The 16,902-nt window shown below is 48.0% G+C and overlaps 1 pseudogene; it reads right to left on the bottom strand.

Annotated features, from left to right (window-relative positions):
- Positions 1-3,360: 3,360 nt before the first annotated feature.
- Positions 3,361-15,553, bottom strand: LOC115459146 (annotated as a pseudogene).
- Positions 15,554-16,902: the final 1,349 nt, after the last annotated feature.

Below are 16,902 nucleotides of genomic sequence, written 5' to 3'. Positions count from 1 at the left end.
TACCTGAGTAACATGTCGTATGCCACCTACCTGTTTCACCAGACATGCAAGTAACTTCCCACGTTTATTAGCAAGTTTGTACAATTGATACCGATAGTAGGAATAGGACTTTTGTGTTTTAGAATGAATCACTTGATTTAAGGCCGCTTGTGTTGCCAAACGACTAGCTTTATTAGCCAAAGACGGTAACTCCCCAAATCGTTGCCTATCCCGTCTAATCTGCGCTTCCAAATGGAGTAACTCCGCATCTCTCGCTCTACGTTTGTGTGCATAGTAAGATATAATGTACCCCCTCAGTACTGCCTTTGCAGCCTCCCAAAAATGTATAGGATCTGTGTGAAAGCTTTCTCTATTTAACTCTGCACATTCCTTCCAATGCAAGCATAAGTAAGTATAAAACTGAGAGTCATAGTACAAGTCCCTTGGTTCTATATTCCAAGACATGGAGATCCAGATCAGTGCATGATCAGACACCTGGGTAGGCCCTATCTCCACCTGAAGAAGGTCCCCAGAACAGCACACTGAAATTAAAAAATAATCTATGTGCTCTAGAAAGATGCATATAGTCCCGCTCACCCGGGTTGAAACAAATGCCATGAGTCTATTAAATCCAAAGAATTACACAACCAAGGCACACCTCGACTGTAGTTCACAGGGCCCACCCGCGAGGATCCAGAGCTGTCCGCCAAAGGGTCAAAGACCGAGTTAAAATCTCCTTCCATAACAACTGGAATCTGATCAAAGGATTGTATATGTTTAAAAATATTCTGATAAAAGCTTTTGTCATATCGGTTGGGCGCATACACATTCACTAACAACAGAGGCTTCTTATTCAGAAGCACCTTCACAATGATATATCTTCCCATGGGGTCCACTATTGATCGCTGCTTTTCAACCTGGAGTCCTTTACGAAAAAATATAATTACCCCTGCTTTCCTTTGTTTTGTTGGGCTCTCTATGTAGTCTCCAACCCACCAACGGCACAATTTTTTGTGTTCTAAATAAGTCAAATGCATTTCTTGGAGCATTGCAATGTGTGTGTTTTGTCTATTCAAGACCTGTAAGATCTTACTACGTTTAATAGGGGAGGAGATACCGCCTACATTCCAAGATGCCAATTTAACCATGGGCCTCCCAGCATAGCCGCCGAGAGGGGGGGGGGCAGGGGGGACAAAATTCCCCGGGCCCAGGCCTCCAAGGGGGGCCCGGCGCCGCAGTCCCACCCACCCTCCGTCGTCGACCGTCTGCCCCCTGCATTGAAATCGCAGTCTCACCTCCGTGAAAGAAGCTCTGCAGGCAGGATGCCTCCCTTCGGGCCTCCTGCCCTCCGTGTCCTGCCCTCGTCTGACGTAACTTCCACGAGGGCAGGACACAAGGTGGGAAGGAGGGCCGAAGGGAAGCGTTCTGCTGCCTGCAGTGCTGCTTTCACGGAGGTGAGACTGCGATTTCAATGCAGGGGTCCAGCCCGGTGGTGGACGGAGGGGGGGAGCGGCGGCAACCTCGGGGGGGGGGGGTGGAGGGGGAAGCAGTGACGACCTCAGGGGTGAGTGGAGGGGGGAGTGGCGGCGACCTCGGGGGGGGGCGGGACTGCAAGGGTGGCAGGGGCGGGGCCCTGGGGGCGGCCTTGCCCCGGGCCCTGCCCAGTCTCTCGGTGGCCCTGCCTCCCAGATCTTATGCTTAGCTTGAGAGAAAACATCAGAGGTCCTTTCCTAAGACCAAAGGAAGAGTGTCCCAGCCTACACCCTCCTTTACACCAACTCATTCTTACGTTACTTACAGACTTATCCTCCATGACCCCCCTTCTCAAATTCTGGAGCTGTCCCACACCCCCACCGTAACTTCCCCCCACCCCATCCCATATCCCAAAGAAAACTCTTATTTACCCCCAAACCCCCCCATCTCCGAGCCTAATGAAGACTCTGCATGTATTGGTGCCCTCCTCCCCCCCTCATACAATAGGTCTATTTGCACTTAATCGAGCAATAATGTTGGTGCAGTATTGTATCCCATCCCCCCCCCAAACCCTTCCTTCAAACAATTTCAATAGCACCTGTAGAAATATGCTGTCACTTGCTCGCAGTGAAATATAGGCCAAGGGCTCAGGCTAAGAGCTAGGCCTCTAAAAATCAAAGATCATCTCTGACACAGATACATTTCACTGCAGCAAATGCTGAAATGAGGTAATTGAGAGCAGATAGAGGGAGGGGGAATCTGCTCTATCAACAATGGTGGAACTGGCACCTGCAAGAAGTCATGAGCAAAGATGTTTTGGCTAGTGGAAGATAGCAGTAGGTCAGGTACAAGTAGGATGAGAACATCCTACTTGTACCATTTTGCTTGGGGGACATGTGAAGTCATTCTTATCAACTGATAAGGGCCAAAGAGTTCTGGTGAGAAAGTTAGGGTCCATTGGAATGAATGTAACAAGGAAGGTATAAAAGGGGCAGTCTGCAGGAGTATCAGAGCAGAAGGCTGAAGAGAGAGGACAGACTGCACCTGCTGTGTGTCGTGAAGCGCTGGTCCACCATGTTCCAGATATGAATGCCTACTTGCCTGTACTGCCTTTGGGTAAAATACTGATGCTAATAAACCATATTATTATATCTGCTGACTACCGGGTGTCTTTCTGATTACGGAGCTTATTAGTGCACAGACGGTGTGAAACAGTCTGAACAAATACTAGAATAATTAATAATCTAAAGGGAACATGCCTCTATTCAGGGTAGAAGAAATCCTATTGCTTCCCCTGCCCAAACTGTTAATACTACGGCCCTATAGCTACCGCAGCCCCTGTTATATACACCCACCCACCCCCAGGCATTCTCATTACATTATCAAGTATCTCTATTCCAACAATCATCCCAATGAACAGTGTCGGGATTGGCTCTTCACCTGAACTAATTAGTATATGAGAGGGAAAAGAAAAGAGGGGGAGGGAGAACAAGAGGAGTTGGTAAACACAGCAACATCATATCTAATCACTTCAGTTCATTCAGTCACAGTTCCAAAACACATTATGGTTCTAACAACAAGTCAAGACCCATCAAGCAAGCAGCAACCAGTTGAAGAGTAAACATAAAACCCCCATCTACCCCCCCCCCCTAAAAAAAAAGGAACTTGTGGAATAGTTGCAATGTCAACAGACATTACCAATGCCGCTTCAGAGCAGACATAGGAAGAATTCCTCTCTTCAGACCATCACAACTTAACAGGCATTCCCTTATGTCCAATGCGTACCAGTCTGAGATGTTGTCATAAAAAAAAAAAACAATGGATGATACCCAAGTATGTGTGGAAATGGCCAAAATTCAAAATCCGAAATTGCAGCCCCTCCGCTCAACAGATCAGTCCAGTTTGTAGTCACCTCGAAGGAACATCATACAGGGTCTCCAGGAACGTCTTTGCAGCTTCTGCTGATTCAAATACCTTGTCTGAACCTTCATGAAATACTCTCAGCTTAGCAGGGAAAACTTCAGCTTCCGCTCGTACAAAGCCGTGCAGATTGGCGTAAATGCTCTTCTCACTGTGGCTACCCTTGCCGAGTAATCTTGAAAGCATAATATGAAAGAAAAGAGCCAGCTTGCAAGGCTTGTAATATTGCTTGTTTGTGTCCATAATGCAGTATCCTCATAATCACAGCACGCTGCTTAGCCGGGTGTTGCCTGCATGGGCCTACCCTGTGTGCTCACTCAACCCTCAGGGGCCCCGACAGATTATTAAGATTTGAAGTTTTAGGTAACCAATTTTCAAGGAAGCTCACCAGTTCTGAGTCCTTTAATTGTTCTGGGAGGCCAAACAGTCTCAAATTATTATTCCTTTTGCAATTTTCCAAGTCATCCAACTTCATTTCCAGCTCCAGCAACTTTTTCTGTGTTGCTCCTGCAGGCTCTGCAGACTCCATCAACCGATCCTCCAAATCACTGATTCTTTGTTGCATCTGGTCCAGATCTAAATAAAATCCGTCTAATCTTTCATGAGCTGCCTTCGCCCGATCATACAAAGCTTGTAACTTCTTGTCCAACTGCTGCAGTAACCTCCGCCGTCCATGCTGAGCAAAAAGTGCCGTCCAACGGAACCTGCGCGTCTGCCATTTTGCTTTGTTTTTCCTCTCTCCTTATCTTTCTGTTGTACTTTAGCTGCCATTCCGAGGCCAGGCACTAGCGATATTATTTTCAACATTTGCCTGCTCCTTAAGGGTAACTGCACCAAGGTTGTAATGTCGGTAAGCGCGCTGTAAAGCTGGATTATAGCATTAGATTAAGGGGAAGTGCAGGAGCTCCACTTTTCAGTGACCCCTCCCCAGCATGGCACCACGTGACCCCCCATGGTTGTTTTGGTGTCTGGAATTCATTGCCAGAGAATATGGTCAAGGCGGTTAGCTTAGCGGAGTTTTAAAAAGGTTTAGACGGCTTCCTAAAGGAACAGTCCATAGACCATTATTAAATAGACTTGGGGAAAATCCACTATTTCTGGGATAAAAAATATAAAATGTTTTGTACTTTTTGGGAATCTTGCCAGGTATTTTTGTGACCTGGATAGGCCACTGTTGGTCTTTCCCAGTATGGCAATACTTATGTACTTATAAGTTTTGCTTTCTGAATGAAGCTTTCACCACACTCACTACATGTAAATGGCTTCTCACCTGTGTGGATTCTCTGATGTATGGTCAATGTTCTCTTCTCATTAAACCATTAACCACACTCACTGTATGTAAATCGTTTCACTCCTGAATGGATTGTCTGGTGTGAGTGTTTCCTTCTGAATGAAGCACATACCACACTCACTACATGTAAACGTTTCTCCCCTGTATGTCTTCTCTGGTGTACGGTCAGTTTTCCCTTTACTCTAAGCTTTTACGACACTCACTACATGTAAATGGCTTCTAGCCTGTGTGGATTCTCTGGTGTATGATCAGATATCCCATTAAGCTAAAGCTTTTACCACACTGACTACATATAAATGGCTTTTCTCCTGTATGGATTTTCTGGTGTATGGTCAGTTTTCCCTTTACACTAAAGCTTTTACCACACTCACTACATGTGAACGGCTTCTCACCTGTATGTCTTCTCTGGTGTATGGTCAGTTTTCCCTTTACACTAAAGCTTTTACCACACTCACTACATGTAAATGGCTTCTCGCCTGTGTGGATTCTCTGATGTATGGTCAGTGTTCTCTTCACACTAAAGCTTTTACCACACTCATTACATGTAAACGGCTTCTCCCCTGTGTGGATTCTCTGGTGTATGGTCAATGTTCTCTTCTCACGAAAGCTTTTACCACACTCATTACATGTAAACAGATTCTCCCCTGTGTGGATTCTCTGGTGTCTGGTCAGTGTTCTCTTCTCACGAAAGCTTTTACCACACTCACTACAGGTAAACGGTTTCTCCCCTGTGTGGATTCTCTGGTGTATGATAAGTGTTCTCTTCTCACTAAAACTTTTACCACAGTCGTTACATATAAACAGATTCTCCCCTGTGTGGATTCTCTGGTGTATGATCAGACTTCCCATTACGCTAAAGCTTTTACCACACTGATTACATATAAATAGCTTCTGTCTTGTATGGATTTTCTGGTGTCTGGTCAGTGTTTGCTTCTCAATAAAGCTTTTACCACACTCAGTACATGTAAATGGCTTCTCTCCTGTGTGGATTCTCTGGTGTCTGGTCAGTGGTTCCTTCACAGTAAAGCTTTTACCACACTCACTACATATAAATGGCTTCTCTCCTGTGTGGATTCTCTGATGTATGGTCAGTGTTCTCTTCCAACTAAAGCTTTTACCACACTCACTACATGTAAACAGCTTTTCACCTATGTGTCTTCTCTGGTGTACGATCAGATTTCCCATTACGTTAAAGCTTTTACCACACTCAGTACATGTAAATGGCTTCTCTCCTGTGTGGATTCTCTGGTGTATGGTCAGTGGTTCCTTCACAGTAAAGCTTTTACCACACTCACTACATATAAATGGCTTCTCTCCTGTATGGATTCTCTGATGTATGGTCAGTGTTCTCTTCCTACTAAAGCTTTTACCACACTCACTACATGTAAACGGCTTCTCACCTGTGTGTCTTCTCTGGTGTATGGTCAGATATCCCATTAAGCTAAAGCTTTTACCACACTGACTACATATAAATGGCTTCTCTCCTGTATGGGTTTTCTGGTGTGTGATCAGGGTTGCCTTTACACTAAAGCTTTTACCACACTCACTACATGTAAATGGTTTCTCGCCTGTGTGTCTTCTCTGGTGTATGGTCAGATATCCCATTAAGCTAAAGCTTTTACCACACTGACTACATATAAATGGCTTCTCTCCTGTATGGATTTTCTGGTGTGTGATCAGGGTTGCCTTTACACTAAAGCTTTTACCACACTCACTACACATAAATGGCTTCTCTCCTGTATGGATTTGCTGGTGTCTGGTCAATTTTCCCTTTCCACTAAAGCTTTCACCACACTCACTACAAGTAAATGGCTTCTCACCTGTGTGGATTCTCTGGTGTATGGTCAGTGTTGCCTTTGCAGTAAAGCTTTTACCACACTCAGTACAAGTAAATGGTTTCCCTCTTGTGTGGAGTCTCTGATGTTCTGTGAGCTCTATCTTATGCCTGAAATTCTTATTACATTCAGTGCAGGTAAATAGTTTCATTCCTGTGCGGATTATCCCGTGTCCAGCGCATGCTCCCTTCTGACTGAAGCTTTTACCACAATCAGTAGATGTAAATGGTTTCACTACTGAATGAAGTCTCTTGAGCATTGTGAGGTTTCCTTCCCAATAAGCACTTTTACCACTGTCAGCAGAAGTATATAATCTCTCATTTTTCTTGATCTCCTGGTATTTTGAGAGATTTGCCTTACTACAAAATATTATTTCAGATTTAGTGGAAGTGTCCGATTCCTCATCCGTTTGAGTTTTTTGATGATCTGTGACTGCTTCCTCTTGACTAAAGCTTTTCTGACATTCAGCACTGGAAACTGAGCTCTGTTCTTGGTGGAAATGTTCTTCCTTGTTGGAGCTTTTCTCACATCCAGGACATGAAGATATTCTCTCATCAGTGATGTTTTTCTTATATTTTGTAATGTCTGTTTTATTGATAAAGCTTTTCCCATGTTCTGTACTTGTACACGTTCTAGTTTCTTTATTAGTTTTTTCATGTTGCATTAGCTTTTTCTTTCTACTGAAACCTTTCCCACATTCAGAGCCTGTAAAATGTTTCTCTTTTATGACTGTTTTCTGTTGTCCCTGTAGTTCTCTCTTTTGACTGACATTTTCCCCACTGTCCGTACATGAAGACGGTCTCTCGTCAGTATCAGATCTGTGATGTGATTTTAGAACGAAATGATTGCTAAGGAATATCTCACAAATATCACAGGAACAGCTTTGATCTCTCGTCTGGTTTCTCTCCTCTTCCCCTGTCTGTTTGAGATTACTGGTACTGTTTTCACACAGAGCTGAGTCTCCTGGTGAAGGTTTTTGTTTATTTTGATTGTTTCCCTTTTCTCCCCAGTCAGAACAGGAAGGAGTCTCCTCTATCTCTCTTTCTGGTAACACCTTTTCCCCTTCAGGCTTCTCACTGAGCTTCCAGTTATGTGTGTCTGTATTACTATTTTTAAGCTCCTCTTTTTCTAAATATAAAAAAAAGAGCATTGTGTATTATTATAGGAAAAGACCTAAAAAACAAAGCTACAATCCAAACGTATCACAGGCACAAAAGCAGCAATGATGAGCCAGTAATGATTAAATTGTAACATGGACAAACAATCCACCTAAACATTTTTTATATATTTTTAAGGGAGGAGTTTATGGGGTGCTATGTGTTTTTTGTTCTTAGTTAGGTGCATAGGGTATTATAAGAAGATTCTTATACCCCCTTTATCTGTGTTTATCTTTAAGGCGATTGTTTGTCCATTTTACAATTTATAATTTTACCCCTGAATGCCGACACATGTTGGGCTGACGAACTTATAGAAAAAGTATTATAAGGCTGTTTGGATTCCTTAAAGGATTTTAAGAAACAATTACTGGCTCGTCATTGTTGCATAAAGCGAATGCTACATACCTGTAGAAGGTATTCTCCGAGGACAGCAGGCTGATTGTTCTCACTGATGGGTGACGTCCACGGCAGCCCCTCCAATCGGAAACTTCTCTAGCAAAGTCCTTTGCTAGTCCTCGCGCGCCCGCGCGCACCGCGCATGCGCGGCTGTCTTCCCGCCCGAAACCGGCTCGAGCCGGCCAGTCCAGTATGTAGCAAGACAATACACTTCAAGGGAAGACACAACTCCAAAGGGGAGGCGGGCGGGTTTGTGAGAACAATCAGCCTGCTGTCCTCGGAGAATACCTTCTACAGGTATGTAGCATTCGCTTTCTCCGAGGACAAGCAGGCTGCTTGTTCTCACTGATGGGGTATCCCTAGCCCCCAGGCTCACTCAAAACAACAACCAAGGTCAATTGGGCCTCGCAACGGCGAGGACATAACTGAGATTGACCTAAAAAATTTACCAACTAACTGAGAGTGCAGCCTGGAACAAACAGGGCCCTCGGGGGGTGGAGTTGGATCCTAAAGCCCAAACAGGTTCTGAAGAACTGACTGCCCGAACCGACTGTCGCGTCGGGTATCCTGCTGCAGGCAGTAATGAGATGTGAATGTGTGGACAGATGACCACGTCGCAGCTTTGCAAATTTCTTCAATGGAGGCTGACTTCAAGTGGGCTACCGACGCAGCCATGGCTCTAACATTATGAGCCGTGACATGACCCTCAAGAGCCAGCCCCGCCTGGGCGTAAGTGAAGGAAATGCAATCTGCTAGCCAATTGGATATGGTGCGTTTCCCTACAGCCACTCCCCTCCTATTGGGATCAAAAGAAACAAACAATTGGGCGGACTGTCTGTGGGGCTGTGTCCGCTCCAGGTAGAAGGCCAATGCTCTCTTGCAGTCCAATGTGTGCAGCTGACGTTCAGCAGGGCAGGAATGAGGACGGGGAAAGAATGTTGGCAAGACAATTGACTGGTTCAGATGGAACTCCGACACGACCTTTGGCAAGAACTTAGGGTGAGTGCGGAGGACTACTCTGTTATGATGAAATTTAGTGTAAGGGGCCTGGGCTACCAGGGCCTGAAGCTCACTGACTCTATGAGCTGAAGTAACTGCCACCAAGAAAATGACCTTCCAGGTCAAGTACTTCAGATGGCAGGAATTCAGTGGCTCAAAAGGAGGTTTCATCAGCTGGGTGAGAACGACATTGAGATCCCATGACACTGTAGGAGGCTTGACAGGGGGCTTTGACAAAAGCAAACCTCTCATGAAGCGAACAACTAAAGGCTGTCCTGAGATCGGCTTACCTTCCACATGGTAATGGTATGCACTGATTGCGCTAAGGTGAACTCTTACAGAGTTGGTCTTAAGACCAGACTCAGACAAGTGCAGAAGGTATTCAAGCAGGGTCTGTGTAGGACAAGAGCGAGGAGCTAGGGCCTTGCTGTCACACCAGACGACAAACCTCCTCCACAGAAAGAAGTAACTCCTCTTAGTGGAATCTTTCCTGGAAGCAAGCAAGACGCGGGAGACACCCTCTGACAGACCCAAAGAGGCAAAGTCTACGCTCTCAACATCCAGGCCGTGAGAGCCAGGGACCGGAGGCTGGGATGCAGAAGAGCCCCTTCGTCCTGCGTGATGAGGGTCGGAAAACACTCCAATCTCCATGGTTCTTCGGAGGATAACTCCAGAAGAAGAGGGAACCAGATCTGACGCGGCCAAAAAGGAGCAATCAGAATCATGGTGCCTCGGTCTTGCTTGAGTTTCAACAAAGTCTTTCCCACCAGAGGAATGGGAGGATAAGCATACAGCAGGCCCTCCCCCCAATCCAGGAGGAAGGCATCCGATGCTAGTCTGCCGGGGGCCTGAAGCCTGGAACAGAACTGAGGGACTTTGTGGTTCACTCGAGATGCGAAGAGATCCACCAAGGGGGTGCCCCACGCTTGGAAGATCTGGCGCACCACTCTGGAGTTGAGCGACCACTCGTGAGGTTGCATAATCCGGCTCAGTCTGTCGGCCAGACTGTTGTTTACGCCTGCCAGATATGTGGCTTGGAGTACCATGCCGAGACGGCGAGCCCAAAGCCACATGCTGACGGCTTCCTGACACAGGGGGCGAGATCCGGTGCCCCCCTGCTTGTTGACATAGTACATGGCAACCTGGTTGTCTGTCTGAATTTGGATAATTTGATGGGACAGCCGATCTCTGAAAGCCTTCAGAGCGTTCCAGATCGCTCGCAACTCCAGGAGATTGATCTGTAGACCGCGTTCCTGGAGGGACCAGCTTCCTTGGGTGTGAAGCCCATCGACATGAGCTCCCCATCCCAGGAGAGACGCATCCGTTGTCAGCACTTTTTGTGGCTGAGGAATTTGGAAAGGACGTCCCAGAGTCAAATTGGACCAGATTGTCCACCAATACAGGGTTTCGAGAAAACTCGTGGACAGGTGGATCACGTCTTCTAGACCCCCAGCAGCCTGATACCACTGGGAGGCTAGGGTCCATTGAGCAGATCTCATGTGAAGACGGGCCATGGGAGTCACATGAACTGTGGAGGCCATGTGGCCCAGCAATCTCAACATCTGCCGAGCTGTGATCTGCTGGGACGCTCGCACCCGCGAGACGAGGGACAACAAGTTGTTGGCTCTCGCCTCTGGGAGATAGGCACGAGCCGTCCGAGAATCCAGCAGAGCTCCTATGAATTCGAGTTTCTGCACTGGTAGAAGATGGGACTTTGGGTAATTTATCACAAACCCCAGTAGCTCCAGGAGGCGAATAGTCATCTGCATGGACTGCAGGGCTCCTGCCTCGGATGTGTTCTTCACCAGCCAATCGTCGAGATATGGGAACACGTGCACCCCCAGCCTGCGAAGTGCCGCTGCTACCACAGCTAGGCACTTTGTGAACACCCTGGGCGCAGAGGCGAGCCCAAAGGGTAGCACACAGTACTGGAAGTGGCGTGTGCCCAACTGAAATCGCAGATACTGTCTGTGAGCTGGCAGTATCGGGATGTGTGTGTAGGCATCCTTCAAGTCCAGAGAGCATAGCCAATCGTTTTGCTGAATCATGGGGAGAAGGGTGCCCAGGGAAAGCATCCTGAACTTTTCTTTTACGAGATATTTGTTCAGGGCCCTTAGGTCTAGGATGGGACGCATCCCCCCTGTTTTCTTTTCCACAAGGAAGTACCTGGAATAGAATCCCAGCCCTTCTTGCCCGGATGGCACGGGCTCGACCGCATTGGCGCTGAGAAGGGCGGAGAGTTCCTCTGCAAGTACCTGCTTGTGCTGGAAGCTGTAAGACTGAGCTCCCGGTGGACAATTTGGAGGTTTTGAGGCCAAATTGAGGGTGTATCCTTGCCGGACTATTTGCAGAACCCACTGATCGGAGGTTATGAGAGGCCACCTTTGGTGAAAAGCTTTCAACTTCCCTCCGACTGGCAGGTCGCCCGGCACTGACACTTGGATGTCGGCTATGCTCTGCTGGAGCCAGTCAAAAGCTCGCCCCTTGCTTTTGCTGGGGAGCCGCGGGGCCTTGCTGAGGCGCACGCTGCTGACGAGAGCGAGCGCGCTGGGGCTTAGCCTGGGCCGCAGGCTGTCGGGAAGGAGGATTGTACCTACGCTTACCAGAAGTATAGGGAACAGTCTTCCTTCCCCCGAAAAATCATCTACCTGTAGAGGTAGAAGCTGAAGGCTGCCGGCGGGAGAACTTGTCGAATGCGGTGTCCCGCTGGTGGAGAGACTCTACCACCTGTTCGACTTTCTCTCCAAAAATGTTATCCGCACGGCAAGGCGAGTCCGCAATCCGCTGCTGGAGTCTATTCTCCAGGTCGGCGGCACGCAGCCATGAGAGCCTGCGCATCACCACACCTTGAGCAGCGGCCCTGGACGCAACATCAAAGGTGTCATACACCCCTCTGGCCAGGAATTTTCTGCACGCCTTCAGCTGCCTGACCACCTCCTGAAAAGGCTTGGCCTGCTCGGGGGGGAGAGCATCCACCAAGCCCGCCAACTGCCGCACATTGTTCCGCATGTGTATGCTCGTGTAGAGTTGGTAAGACTGGATTTTGGCCACGAGCATAGAAGAATGGTAGGCCTTCCTCCCAAAGGAGTCTAAGGTTCTAGAGTCCTTGCCCGGGGGCGCCGAAGCATGCTCCCTAGAACTCTTAGCCTTCTTTAGGGCCAGATCCACAACTCCAGAATCATGAGGCAACTGAGTGCGCATCAGCTCTGGGTCCCCATGGATCCGGTACTGGGACTCGATCTTCTTGGGGATGTGGGGATTAGTTAATGGTTTTGTCCAGTTCGCAAGCAATGTCTTTTTGAGGACATGGTGCAAGGGAACAGTGGACGCTTCCTTAGGTGGAGAAGGATAGTCCAGGAGCTCAAACATTTCAGCCCTGGGCTCGTCCTCCACAACCACCGGGAAGGGGATGGCCGTAGACATCTCCCGGACAAAGGAAGCGAAAGACAGACTCTCAGGAGGAGAAAGCTGTCTTTCAGGAGAGGGAGTGGGATCAGAAGGAAGACCCTCAGACTCCTCGTCAGAGAAATATCTGGGGTCTTCTTCCTCCCACGAGGCCTCACCCTCGGTGTCAGACACAAGTTCACGAACCTGTGTCTGCAACCTCGCCCGGCTCGACTCTGTGGAACCACGTCCACGATGGGGGCGTCGAGAGGTAGACTCCCTGGCCCGCATCGGCGAAGCTCCCTCCGCCGACGTAGTCGGGGAGCCCTCCTGGGAGGTGGCCGCAGTCGGCACCGCACGCGGTACCGACGTCGGGGACCTCACCCCGGGCGATGGGCCAGCCGGCGCCACGCTCGACGGTACCGGAGGCGCAAGCACCGCCGGTACCGGAGGGGTAGGGCGCAACAGCTCTCCCAGGATCTCTGGGAGAACGGCCCGGAGGCTCTCGTTCAGAGCGGCTGCAGAGAAAGGAATGGAGGTCGATGCAGGCGTCGACGTCAGAACCTGTTCCGGGCGAGGAGGCTGTTCCGGACTGTCCAGAGTGGAGCGCATCGACACCTCTTGAACAGAGGGTGAGCGGTCCTCTCGGTGCCGATGCCTGCTGGGTGCCGACTCCCTCGGCGACCCAGAGCTCTCGGTGCCGACGCGGGGAGGTGACCGGTGTCGATGCTTCTTCGATTTCTTCCGAAGCATGTCACCGGAGCTCCCCGGCACCGACGAGGAGGACGTAGAATCCAGCCGTCGCTTCCTCGGGGCCGAGGCCGAAGGAGGTCGGTCTCGGGGGGGGCTGTACCGCAGGAGCCCTCAGGGTAGGAGGAGACCCACCCGAAGGCTTACCGCCACCAGCAGGGGAATGGACAGCCCTCACCTGCACTCCTGACGATGCACCACCGTCCGACGACATCAGCAGACGAGGTCCCGGTACCACCGACGTCGATGCAGCTATCCGATGTCTCGGCACCGATGCAGAGGCCCGATGCCTCGATGCACTCGATGCAGGGGCGGCCGAGGAAGATGGTCTGGACGCTGACGACGTCGATGCACTCGAAGATCCCGGTGCCGATGCCGACGAAGAGCCCGAGAACAACACGTTCCACTGGGCTAGTCTCGCTACCTGAGTCCGCCTTTGAAGCAGGGAACACAGACTGCAGTTCTGAGGGCGGTGCTCGGCCCCCAGACACTGAAGACACGACGAGTGTCGATCAGTGAGCGAGATAACCCGGGCGCACTGGGTGCACTTCTTGAAGCCGCTGGAAGGCTTCGATGTCATGGGCGGAAAAATCGCGCCGGCGAAATCAAAGTCCGAAATGACGAAAAAAGAGCACCAAAAAATTTGTAAGGGAGAAAATCTCGACCGAGGCCGAAAAGAGGCCTACCCCGACGACGAAAGAAAACTTATCGGGGCAAAAAGCTGGAAGTACGGGGAGGATTAACACGAAACCCGGGAGAGGGTTTCCGGAGCACTTCCCGACTGAAAAGAACTTTTCCGAAGAAAAATAACACGTCAAAATAAATTGGACGCGCAAGGTCGACTTCCCGGGGCTTGACACGGCGAAAACACGACCGTACCGAGTGCGGACAAAAGAAGACTGGCCGGCTCGAGCCGGTTTCGGCCGGGAAGACGGCCGCGCGAGGACTAGCAAAGGACTTTGCTAGAGAAGTTTCCGATTGGAGGGGCTGCCGTGGACGTCACCCATCAGTGAGAACAAGCAGCCTGCTTGTCCTCGGAGAAGTACATAAGTATTGCAATACTGGGACAGACCAAAGGTCCATTAAACCCAGCATCCTGTTTCCAACAGTGGCCAATCCAGGTTACAAATACCTGGCAAGATCCCAAAAAAGTACAAAACATTTTATGCTGCTTAATAAGCAATGGATTTTCCCCAAGTCCATTTTTTTTTTAAAACTTTATTTATAATTTTGTTATACATTTAACAAGGTAATCCTTGCTAGAAACACAGGCAAATAATATACATCGTAACATTCTCATCCAGTGTTTTACCAGTAAATAAGAAAAGAAGAAACTTCAAAAAGAAAAATCTTACAATGGACAAGAAGATTAGGAAATAACTATACATTAGAGAAGAAAATAGTTTAGCCTTTCTTAGACCCCAAAATTGAGGGGGGAGTGATAGAGTCAGAGAAGTTTCAAAAAGAGAAATAAACAATATTATTAAGTAAAAGCTGTTTTATGCTCCAGGTTATTATATTACTTCAACTGTTTCAAATCTAGAAACGATTTCAGTTGTTCCGGTGAAAAGAAAGTATATTTGTTCTGACCTAACTTAACTACACATTTAGATGGATATGCCAAGAAAAAAGAACCACCAATATCAATTGTCTTCTGTTTCAGAGCAAGAAATGCTTTTCTTTTTTGTTGTGTTTGTTTAGTTACGTCTGGATAAATCCAGACCTTAGAACCACAAAATTGAGCCTTAATATTGCGAAAATACAGTCTTAATATATTATTATAGTCCTGTTCAAATACAAAAGAAATCAACAATGTAGCTCTATCAAGTATTATTTCTGAGGATTGTTCCAAAATGTCAGAGATGTTTTGCAGATCCGGAGTAATGTTTTCCGTTCCTCGCAGTTCCCCTTTTGGTTTAGGAATAAAATAAATTTTGTTCACCGGAGGAATAGCGTCCAGGGGAATTTTGAGAATCTCATTCAGATATCTTCTAAATGTATCTATCGGAGTTGCCCCCGATAGCTTAGGAAAATTTAACAGACGGAGATTAAGCCGTCTGTTATAGTTCTCTAATTGTTCAATTTTTCTTCTTATATCCATGTTATCTTTAACAAACATAGTCTTAAACTCCTTAAATGATTCTACTTCTTTACCAAGATTAGCCACTTGCTTTGTTAAGTTCTCTTTAACAGATTCAAGTTACTTTTAGCTCTTCAAACTTGGCGTTTAAATTTAGCACATCACCTGAGGTTTTTTGTAGTGTAGTATTCATCAGGTCCAACATCACCCCAATCGTTTCCAGTGTCACCTCCGGATTTTTCACTGAAGGAAACCAAGCTCCTTCAGGCTTCAGAGTCGACTTTTGCATGCCCGGGTCCTCGCTGGTTACCCCTGCCGATACACTTCCGGGATCGGCGGGGTTTCCCTCCAGGGACGCCGTCGACGCTGGACACGGAAGAATCAACAGCGTTGATGGTGGTGAAAGGGAGGTTTCCTCTCCCAGCGGGGATCGCGCTTCTCCGGGAACTCCCGCTATGGGATCCTCCTCCCTCTGAAGCCTGGAAAAACCGGCGAAGTACCGCTCAAGAGACGCTTGGGCCGGGGAAGACGTCAAGGTAGGCTGAGGATCTAACCTTAGCTTCCCCTTTCTTTTAGAATGAGGCATTTTTAGAAAAAGAAGAATAAATTTCCTCCCCAAACGCTCAGAGCTCTCTACCGTTCAACCGGTTAGGCAGCCATCTTGACACGCCCTCCTGTCACCCCCAAGTCCATTTTAATAATGGTCTATGGATTGTTCCTTTACGAAGCCGTCCAAACCTTTTTTAAACCCCCCTAAGCTAACCACTATTACCACATTCTCTGGCAATGAATTCCAGAGTTTAATTACACGTTGAGTGAAGAAACTTTTTCTCCAATGTGTTTTAAAAATTTACTACTTTGTATCTTCATTGAATGCCCCCTAGTCCTAGTATTTTTTGGAAAAAGTAAACAGATGCTTCACATCTACCCTTTCCACTCCACTTTGCTATCGTAGAAGAACAATTTAACAAGTTTAAGGGCCGTAGGGTTGCCATGTGGGAAATCAGCACTACCGCCTGGCAGAGTTTGCCATGTGCCATTTTCCATGTCAGAAAACATTTTTCTACTTTGTAACGTGGGCCTGTGGTGTAGGCGTGTGCGGCGGTAATTGCGCACTGACCGATTACCGCTGCGTTAAAATGTGAACCCGCTCAGGCAGTAAATGGCCGCTTGCTGATTTCTGTTTTAGCAGACGGCTATTTAGGCCTCCATTTAAAACATAGGCAATTCCACACGCCCACACTACCAAGTGCCACTTACATGTGCGGAGGAGTGGCCTTGTGGTTAGGGTGGTGGACTTTGGTCCTGAGGAACTGAGTTCGATTCCCGGCACAGGCAGCTCCTTGTGACTCTGGGCAAGTCACTTAACCCTCCATTGCCCCATGGAAGCCGCATTGTGCCTGCCATGAGTGGGAAAGCGCGGGGTACAAATGTAATACACAGACCCCTTTACATTCCCTCGAAGCAAAAAATACAACATATCCATGCTGATGATTACCAGAGATGCAGATGGATGGACCGTGCAGGTCTTTTTCTGCCGTCATCTACTATGTTACTATGTTACAGATAGAATACATGATCTCACTCAAGTTGCTATTTAAAAGCTCCTTGTTGGCCTTTCCTCATCGGTATAACAGC

This window comes from Microcaecilia unicolor, unplaced genomic scaffold, assembly GCF_901765095.1.
Source record: "Microcaecilia unicolor unplaced genomic scaffold, aMicUni1.1, whole genome shotgun sequence".
Taxonomy (NCBI): domain Eukaryota; kingdom Metazoa; phylum Chordata; class Amphibia; order Gymnophiona; family Siphonopidae; genus Microcaecilia; species Microcaecilia unicolor.
The sequence above is the reverse complement of the archived record's forward strand: the minus strand, read 5'-3'. Positions and strand labels throughout refer to the sequence as shown.